This window comes from Mustela nigripes, chromosome 12, assembly GCF_022355385.1.
Source record: "Mustela nigripes isolate SB6536 chromosome 12, MUSNIG.SB6536, whole genome shotgun sequence".
NCBI classification, from domain to species: domain Eukaryota; kingdom Metazoa; phylum Chordata; class Mammalia; order Carnivora; family Mustelidae; genus Mustela; species Mustela nigripes.
The window spans coordinates 65,856,389-65,866,314 of NC_081568.1; the positions used below are offsets into that span (position 1 = coordinate 65,856,389).

At 36.8% G+C, this 9,926-nt stretch overlaps 1 pseudogene; it reads right to left on the minus strand.

The window, feature by feature from the left end:
• Nucleotides 1-3,402: 3,402 nt before the first annotated feature.
• Nucleotides 3,403-3,554, minus strand: LOC132028898 (U4 spliceosomal RNA; annotated as a pseudogene).
• Nucleotides 3,555-9,926: the final 6,372 nt, after the last annotated feature.

The window sequence follows — 9,926 nt, forward strand, 5'->3', positions numbered from 1 at the left end:
AAATATACAATGAAGAAATGATAGCTTCTTTAAAAAATAGTGTTGGGAAAACTGGACAGCCACATGGAAAAGAATAAAACTGAACTACTATATTTTAGCATATGCAAAAACTAACTCAAAATGGACTAAAGATTTCAAGACCTGAAATAATAAAACTCCTAGAAAAAAACTGTCACTAAGCTGCTTAACTTCAGTCTTGCTAAATGCTTTTTTGCATTTGACACCAAAAGCAAGACAAAAAAAGCAAAAATAAACAAGTGAGAGTTTATCCAACTAAGAAGCTTCTCCACAGCAAAGGAAACCATCAACAAAATGAAAAAGCAACCTATCACACGGGAGAAAAACATTTGCAAATTACTGATATAATAAGGCGTTAATATGCAAAAAACATAACTAATCCATACAACTCAAAACCAAAAGGACAAATAATCCCATTAAAATGGGGGCAGAGGGGGCACCTGGGTGGCTCAGTGGGTTAAAATGGGGGCAGAGGATCTAGATAGATATTTCTCCAAAGAACATACACAGATATTCAAAGAAACATGAAAAGGTGTTCAACATTACTCACAATCAGGGAGAAGCTGTATTAAAATCAAGATGATGTACCACTGTGTACCTGTTAGAATGGCTACTATCAAAAAGACAACAATGAACAACCAAGGTAGTGACACTGGACATTTCTTATTTTCTCTCACACTCTCTCTCTCTCTCTCTCTCTCACACACACATACACATACACACACACACACTTAATGATTCTTGGACAAGATACCACCGAGAGAACACTAAAACTTGAGGGTGAGAGTGAAGCACCCTTTTGCACTAAGGAACCCCAGAAAAATAGCATTAGCAGGGCAAGAGCACAGGCTATATGCTGACTGCACTGTCCCTCCCCTAGGATGGCACAGGAACACAAGCTTTGAGGTTTTCCCTGAAGTTAGAGTTCATTCAGGGGGCAAAGAGTTGTTTCTTGGGAGTCTCCACTCAGATCTCACCCCATGGAGAGTGCAGGAGTGTCTGCAGAGCTTCAACATGGGAAATCTGATTGTGATGGAGGAGAAGCAAACCATAACTCAGATAGTGGTCAACTAATTTCCTACCTGAAGCACTCAAGTAGTAGTCCCAGCCAGTAGTTTCGCTCACGAGTAGAACCAAGCCCATAGTACACCCAGACCACGGAACTCTTTGGGGTGCAGCTCTGCCAATTTTGGATCCTCCTAAGAGGAATTTATATGTGTAAATTATATTGTAATAATAATATATATGTTAAATTTATATGTGTAAACACCTGCATCCTGGTGTTCCCTTGTCCATGTAGGGAAGCACAGTCATTGCCCCAGTACTGATGAATAGAGATCACAACCCCACCTGATAAGAAGCCTTGTGGGAGCAACTGGAAAGTTATATAGTCCATCAATAATTGGCTGGAGTCTGGCAGTCATAGCTGACAGTCTGCAGAACAAACCAGTGGCCCTATTCAGCTAGAGAACTTGGGGCCTTGGTCAGCTACAGTCAAGACCACAATAAGCCTTACCTGCCTTGGAGCTGGTTCTACTGCTCCTTGGTAGGAAAACTAATTTATATCCCTGCCACTGCTCAATATAGCTTTCAGGCCACCCTACCAAAAAACCCAACCAAAGCACATCCTAGGCTACACAGTGCATCCAACAGCCCTGCTTACAGTGATACTAGAATACAGAGCATAGCCTGTGACTTTCCCCATTTGTGAAGCAGAACTGTTGGTCCTGTCTGGCCAGGGACTTCAATGCACAGTCTTGGCTGATTAGTATCAGCAAACAGTAAGCTGTTCAGGGCCTGGGTTGCACCCTTCTATCCCACCAAGGCAGAGTAGCTAATTCATAACCCTGCTTACTGCTGAACCTAATACCCAGTCTGCCTGTCTGATAAGCCTGACAAGAAAACCTGGGAAAATTCATAGGTCTTCCTATAACCCCATGTAGTCAGTAATCCTACCCAGCTCCTTTCAGCCAGCATCATGTCCTTTCTTCCTGACTTCAGAGCATTGGCAGCAACCTTATTTAAAAATAGACCCTGAGAGTAAGCCCCAACTGCTCAAAGCCATTAGCAGCAGACACATTCAGACAGCCAACCTGAGCTGATAGGGGAAAAAAAAAAACAGTCTCTGCCAAAGCCAACCTGTAAAGTCTAATGAAGGAGGCCACTTAAAAATAAATGTGGTAAACATGACACCATCAAAGGAAACTAATAAAGACCCAATAACTGACCAACATAGAATTCTTAATAATTCTCTTAAAGTACTTTAGTGAACTATAAGAAAACACAAAGAACACAAAGAACACAGAAATCCTAAAGCTGGAAATGCAATGACTGAATTGAAACATTCGAAAAAGAGCTTCAAAAACAGACTCAACCGTTTAGTACAAACAATCAGTGACCTTGAAGACAAGAAATCTGGTATTATTCAGTCAGTGGAACAACAACAAAAAAATTTAGAGACTAAAAAGGACTGAAGAAAACCTATAGGAATAACAGGATACCATCAGAAGAAACAATACTGTGATTATATGAATTCCAAAAGGAAAAGAGAAAGAGTATAGGACTGCAATATACATTTAAAGAGGTGCCTGGCTGGCTTAGTTGGTAGAACATATAACTCTTGATCTCAGGGTCATGAGGTTGAGCCCCATGCTCGGTGGATGGATAGATAGATAGGAAGAAGAAAGAAAAGAAAAGAAGAGAAGAGAAAGGAAAGGAAAGGAAAAGAAAAGAAAAGATTTACAGCATATTTAAGCAATAATGGCAGAAAACCTCCCGAAACTTGGGTGAGAAATGGACATCCAATCCATGAGACCCACTCCATGAGGCAAAAGTACCCAAAGAGATTGAACTGAACAGAGCTATACAAAGACACAATGTAATTAAATTGTTCAAAGACAAAGAAATGATTTTGAAAGCATTGGGAGAGAAAGAAATTACTTACAAGGAAACTTCCATGAGATTATTAGATTTCTAAGAGAAACATTTCAGACCTGGGGAGAATCTGATGATATGTTACAAATATTGAAACAGGAACCTGTCAAACAAGAAGTCTAAACCTGGCAAAACAGTCCTTCGGGAATGAAGGAGAGAAAGAGAGAAAGACTTCCCTAAACAAACACTCGTTCAGGAAATTCATCACTACTAGACCTGCCTTGTTCTTTAGTTAACATCATAAAACACAAGAAACTATTGAAAATCTTATTGGTAATGTTAAATATATATTCAAAGTTAGATTCTGAAATATGGTACTGATACTGCCTTATTCACTTAGAGCTCTAGTTTAGATGTTAATAATAAGCATAGTAAAAACAAACCTAACTACAATCTGTTACTAGCTGCTCAATAGAAAAATATGTGAACAGTAACATCAATAGTCTGAAATTTGAGAGAAAGGAAAAGTATAAAATTTAGAGATCTTATTGAAGTTGGTGTCAGTTAAAAGTAGGATGTTATAATTTTAAGATATTTTCAATTAGCAATAATCGCGCCTCGGATAAACCTCATTGGCTACGATACTGCCACTGCGCAAAGCTAATTTTAAGATATTTTATGTAAGCTTCATGGTAACCACAAGGAAAAAACATACAGTAATTACACACACACAAAAAATTGAGAAGTCAAAGCATATCATGCTAAAGTATCATACTAAAAGATACCAAAGCATACACAAAAATAGTAGGGTACCAAAAATAAAAATGGGCCAGTTTCTGTAGTATAGTGATTTATCACACTCACACCACAAAACAATGACAGTGAATCTACAAAATACCCAGAAAATTAACAAAACAGTGACACTAAGTCCTTACATATTAATACTTGCCCCCAAATAAATTTATTAAATTATCCAATCAAAGGAAATTGATCACATGGCTGAATGGATAAAAAACCAAGATCTAATAATATGCTACCTACAAGAGACTAATTTTTGCTTTAAAGACACACAGGCTCGGGCACCTGGGTGGGTCAGTTGGTTAAGTGACCGCCTTTGGCTCGGGTCATGATCCCGGAGTCCTGGGATCGAGTCTCACATTGGGCTTCCAGCTCCATGGGGAGTCTGCTTCTCCCTCTGACCTCCCCTCTCATACTCTCCCACTCTGTGTCTCTTTCTCTCAAATAAATAAAAAATCTTAAAAAAAAAAAAAAAAGAAGATACACAGGCTCTGAGTGAATGGATGAAAAAGATACTTCAAGCAGATACAACCTTTCAACCCCCCCCAAAAACTGGTGTAGTTGTAATTATATGGCACAAAATGGACTTTATATGTGGTAAAAGAGTCATAGGGGGGAATTATATAATGATAAAAGGAGTGGATTCATTAACACACACAAATAAATATATATATATATAAAACATATATAAAACAGGTCATATTTACACATATATTTACGTATTTATATCTCTAATTTATATATGTATATATATTATATATAAACATTTTGTCATATGTAAATATTTATGTACCCAATGTAGGACTACCTAAGTATGTAAAGTAACAATTAAGAACTAAAAGGAGAAATACATAGCAATAATAATTAATACTTTGATACTCCATTGTCAATACTAGATCCATCGCCCAGATAGAGAATCAATAAGGAAACAGTGTGCTTGAACAAAACTATAGGCCAAATAGACCTAACAAACATAAGCAGAACATTTTATCCAATAACAACAGAATACATATGCCTATGGAACATTTTCTAAGACAGACCTATGTTAGACCACAAAACAAACCTCAGCAAATTCAAGAATGAAATCGTACCATGTATCTTCTCTGACTACAATGGTATGAAATTAAAAGTCAGCAACAGGAGGAAAACGAATTTCTTCAGACAGACAGAAATGGAAACACTTCATACCAAAGCTTGTCGAATGCAACAAAAGCTGTTCTAAAAGGGAAGTTCATCCAATAAATGCCAACTTTAAGGGGAAAAAAAGATTTCAAATAAATAACCAAACTTTATGGTCTGAGAACTAGAGAAAGAAGAACAGATATAGCCCAGAGTTAGCACAGGGAAGGAAATAGCAATTAGAGAAGAAAAAATGAAATACAGAACAGGAAAATAATACAAAAGATCAACACAACTAAGAGTTTATTTCTTTGGAAAGATAAACCAAATTGACTATCTTTAGCTAGACTAACAAAAGAGAAAAGAAGAACCAAATGGACAAAATTATAAATGAAAAAGGAGACAATACAACTGTTACCATAGAAATACAAAAGGTCCTAAGAAGCTACTATGAATAAGTATATGCCAACACACTGCATAATCCAGACAAAGTGGTAAAATTCTTAAAAACATACAATCTACCAAAACTGCAACAGAATGAAATAGAAAATCTAAACAGGCCAATTATTAGTAAAGAGATCATATGAGTAACAGAAAAACCTTCCAGCAAAGTTAAGCCCAGGACCACAGCTTCATGGACAAATATTATCAAACATTTAAAAAATCAATGCCAATCCTTCTCAAACTCTTCCACAAAAGCTTCCATAAAACTAATTTTATGAGGTCAGCTTTACTTTGACACCAAATTTGGATAAGGATAGTACCAGAAAACAAAACAAAACACTACAGACCAATATCCCTGATTAATGCAGATGCAAAAATTCTCAATAAAATACTAGCAAAAATAATTCAAGAAGCATATTATAAGGATCATTCACTAAGATCAAATGGAATATATACCTGGGATGCAAGGATGGTTCATCAATGAAACTATGTAACACATTAATAAAAAGCAAGATACGAATTATATGATCATCTCAATTGAAGCTGACAGAGCATCCAACAAAATACATCATTCATTTAAGACGAAATGTCTTCACAATGGGAACAGAAGCGACGTACCACAACATAATGCAGGCATATACAGCTAGCCCTCAGGTAAACCACATTCAATGGTAAAAGATGGTAAAAGCTTTTCTTCTAAGATCAGGAACAAGACAAGGGTGTCTATTCACACTGTTCCTGTTCAACATGGTACTGGAAGTCCTAGCTAGACCCATCAGGAAGGGAGGGGAGGGAGGGAGGTAGGGAGTAGGGAAGGAAGGAAGGAAGGAAGAAAGGGAAGGAAGGGAAGGAAAGGAAGGAAGAAAAAGAAATGAATAGCTCAGCATTGGAAAGAAATAAAATTATCTATCTGTAGAGAGATCTCTTTATACAAAGAAAATCATAAGGACACCAGCAAAAACTCTCAGATGTCATCAATGAATTCAGTAAAATCGCAAGGTACAAATTAACATACAAAATGCAGTAGGATTTCTATACACTAACAACAAATTACCTAAAAAAGAAATAAAAAATAATGGTCTCACTTACAATAGCATCTGAAACAAAATACTTATAAATAAATTCAACCAAGTAGGTGAAAGATCCTCTACTCTAAAAACTATAAAACACTGATGATGAAAGAAATTAAAGACATAAATAAGTGAAAAAGTGTCCCATGTTCATGGATTGGAAGAATACTGTAAAAATATCTGTATTACTCAAAGCCATCCACATATTCAAGGCAATCTCCATTAAAATTCTGATGGCATCTCTAAAAAGCCGTGACAATCCTAAAATTTATGCAGAACCATAAAAGACCCCTAGTAGACAGAACAATCCTGACAAAGGAAATAAAGCACGAGACAGCATACTTTTTAATTTTAAGCTATACCATCAAGCTATACTCATCCAAACAGGCATAAAAACAGACACATAAACCAGTGGAACAGAGCCTACAGTCCAGAAGTAAACCCATGTATACACAGTTAACTAATATCTGATAAGGGAGCCAAGAATACTCAATGGGGTAAAGACAATCTTGTCAATAAGTGGTGCTGAGCAAACTGGATAGTCACATGTGAAAGAATGAAACTTGACCCCTACCTCACACGATTCATAAAACCGAACTGAAATGTATTAAAGACCTAAATATAAGACTGAAAGCCGGGGTGCCTGGGTGGCTCAGTGGTTTGGGCTGCTGCCTTCGGCTCGGGTCATGATCTCAGGGTCCTGGGATCGAGCCCTGCATCGGGCTCCCTGCTCCGCAGGAAGCCTGCTTCCCTCTCTCTCTCTCTCTGCCTGCCTCTCTGCCTACTTGTGATCTCTGTCTGTCAAATAAATAAATAAAATCTTTAAAAAAAAAAAAAAGACTGAAAGCCATAAATCTCCTAGAAGAAAAATAAGAAAAAAGCATCTTGGTATGAGTCTTGGCAATGAGACTTTTTGGTTGTGATAACTAAAATGAAAGCAGCCAAATAAAAAAATATGTAAGTGAGACACTAAACTGAAAATTTTATGCACAGCAAAAGAAAGGATCAACAAGACGGGAAGACAATCTACAGAATGGGAAATATTTGCAAGCCATATATATCTATGATAAGGAGTTAAAATCCAAAATACATAAAGAACTTCTACAACTCAATAGCAAAAAATCCAAACAATCCAACTGAAAAATGGGCAAAAGTCCTTAATAGACATTTTTCTAAAGAAGACATATGCACGGCTAACAGGTACATGAAAAGATGCTTAATATCACTCATCATTAGGGAAATGCAAATCAAAATCAAAATGATGTATCACCTCATGTGTATGTCAGAATGGCAAACATTAAACAGACCACTAGCAAATGCTAGTGAGGATCTGGAGGGAAGAAAACCCTCATGCACTGTTGGTGAGATTGTAAATTGGTGCATCCACTGTCGAAAACAGCAAGGAGTTCCCTCCAAAAATTAAAAATAGAACTACTGTATAATACAAAAATTCCACTTCCAGGAATATATCTGAAGAAAACAAAAATACTACAATAGAGAGATACCTGTATTCTCATGTTCATAGCAACATTATTTATAATAGCCAAGACACAGAAACAACCTAAGTGTCATTTGGTGGATGAACGGATAAAGAAAATGTGGGATGAGTATGTATGTGTTTGAGTGTGTGTAGAATATAGTTCAGTCTTAAATAAAAGGAAAGCCTGCCATTTGTGATAACATAAATAGAACTTGAGGGCATTATGATAAGTGAAATAAGTCAAAGACAAATATTCCATGATCTCACTTGTATATGGAATAAAAACAAACAAACCAACAAAAACCCCAACCAAACTCTTCATAGAAAAGGGGAGATCAGATCTGTGGTTACCAGAGGTGGGGAAAGTTAAATGAAGGACATCAAAAGGTACAAATTTCCAGTTATAAGATCAATAAGCACCAGGGATATAATCTATAAAGTGATGGATACAGTTAACACCACTGCATAACCTGCAGCATATATATATGTATATATATATATGTATATATATATATATATATAATATGGAAGTTGTTAAGAGTAAATCCTAAGAGTTTGCCTCATAAGGAAGAAATGTATATTTTATCTACATCGGATGACGGATGTTAACTGAACTTTTAGTGATAATTATTTCATAATTTATGCAGCTGAAATCATACATCATACTGTACACCTTGAATTTATATAGTTCTCTATTTTAATTATATCCCAAAACAACTGGAAAAGAAAGATATAACAAGTGTTGGTGAGGATATGCAGAAAAGGGAAACCTTGTGTACTTTTGGTGGGAATATAAATTGGTGCAGCCATAATGGCAAACAGTATGGAGTTTTGACACACACACACAAACAAAAACAACAAGCAAACAAAACCCTAAAAAACAAAAAACAAAACAAAAAGCCAAATATAACTACCATATTATCCAGCAACTCTACTACTGGATATTCATTCAAAAGAAGTGAAAAGACTAACTTAAAAAGGTATATGCACCTCAGGTCCACTGCAGCATTATTTACAACAGCCAAGAGAGAGAAACCATCTAAGTGTCCACTGATGGACGAATGTGTAAAGACAATGGGGAATGTAGATGCAATGGAATACTACTCAGCCACAAAAGAGAAAGACATCTTGCCATGGTGCAACATGGGTGGAGGGCAATATGCTAAGTAAGTCAGACCTAGAAAGAGAAATACTGTATGATATCACTTATGTGTGGAATCGAAGAACAGAAACAAAACACCCCTAAAACCAAACTCAAGAGAAAACATATTGGTGGCTGCCAGGGATCAGGGGTGGGAGTTGGATGAGAAAGGTAAAGGGGTCAAAAGTTACAACCTCCAGTTACAAAACAGGAAGTCATGGGGATGCAGCATACAGCGTGGTGACTACGGTTAATACTGTATTATACATGAGAAGGTTCCTAAGAGAGTAGATCTTAAAACGTCTCATCACATGAAAGAGTTATGAAACTATATGCGGCGGTGGATGTTAAGTAGATGACCCTGGGGATCGTTTCCCAGTATATAAAACTGTTGGGTTGTATTTTACACCTGGAACTAATATAACGTATGGATTACATCTCAATTTAAAAAATTTTTTGAAGGTAGTTTTGTGTCAAGGGAGGGTAGTAGTAAAGGGTTGAGGATGCCGAATTATGGAGAAAGGACGAAATACAGAATGATGGGGGAGAACTATGTAAAGAGCACTTCCTAGTGAGAGCAGGGTTCTCTCTAAGCCAACAAGAACAACACGGGATGAACCAGTGTAGGGTTCTAGAGCTTCCGGTCCTCACCTGTGTTTGTGATGTTGAATGTGGGTGTGCTAAACAAATCAGTCAGATGTCTGGATTATGCAATCTACCCATTTCCCGATTTTTGTCGTAACTAATTGCTACGGAAGTGTGGGTTGTAGCAGAATGAAAAGAACTTAATACTTGGCTCACCTGTAACCTTTAAGAAATTGTTAGAGTTGAACTGTGCCCCTTTAATTTTAATTGTTGAGACTGTATTTGGAAATAACATCTTAAAAGAGGCAATGAAAATAAGGCCATTAGGACGAGTGCTCAACCAGGATGACTGGTGCCTTTATAAGAGAAGATTAGGACACAGAAACACAAAGGGAAG